Source organism: Monopterus albus, unplaced genomic scaffold (assembly GCF_001952655.1).
Source record: "Monopterus albus unplaced genomic scaffold, M_albus_1.0 scaffold98.1, whole genome shotgun sequence".
Lineage (NCBI taxonomy): Eukaryota > Metazoa > Chordata > Actinopteri > Synbranchiformes > Synbranchidae > Monopterus > Monopterus albus.
In genome coordinates, this window is record NW_018127978.1 from 3623390 (window position 1) to 3623783 (window position 394).

Here is a 394-nt window from a genome sequence, read left to right on the forward strand (position 1 = left end):
TACAGCTCACAGTGCATGTCAGAGCAAATGAGAATCATGAGGTCAAAGGAACTGCCTGAAGAGCTCAGAGACAGAATTGTGGCAAGGCACAGATCTGGCCAAGGTTACAAAAAAATTTCTGCTGCACTTAAGGTTCCTAAGAGCACAGTGGCCTCCATAATCCTTAAATGGAAGACGTTTAGGACGACCAGAACCCTTCCTAGAGCTGGCCGTCCGGCCAAACTGAGCTATCGGGGGAGAAGAGCCTCGGTGAGAGAGGTACAGAAGAACCCAAAGATGACTGTGGCTGAGCTCCAGAGATGCAGTCGGGAGATGGGAGAAAGTTGTAGAAAGTCAAAGAAAGTCAACCATCACTGCAGCCCTCCACCAGTCGGGGCTTTAGGGCAGAGTGGCC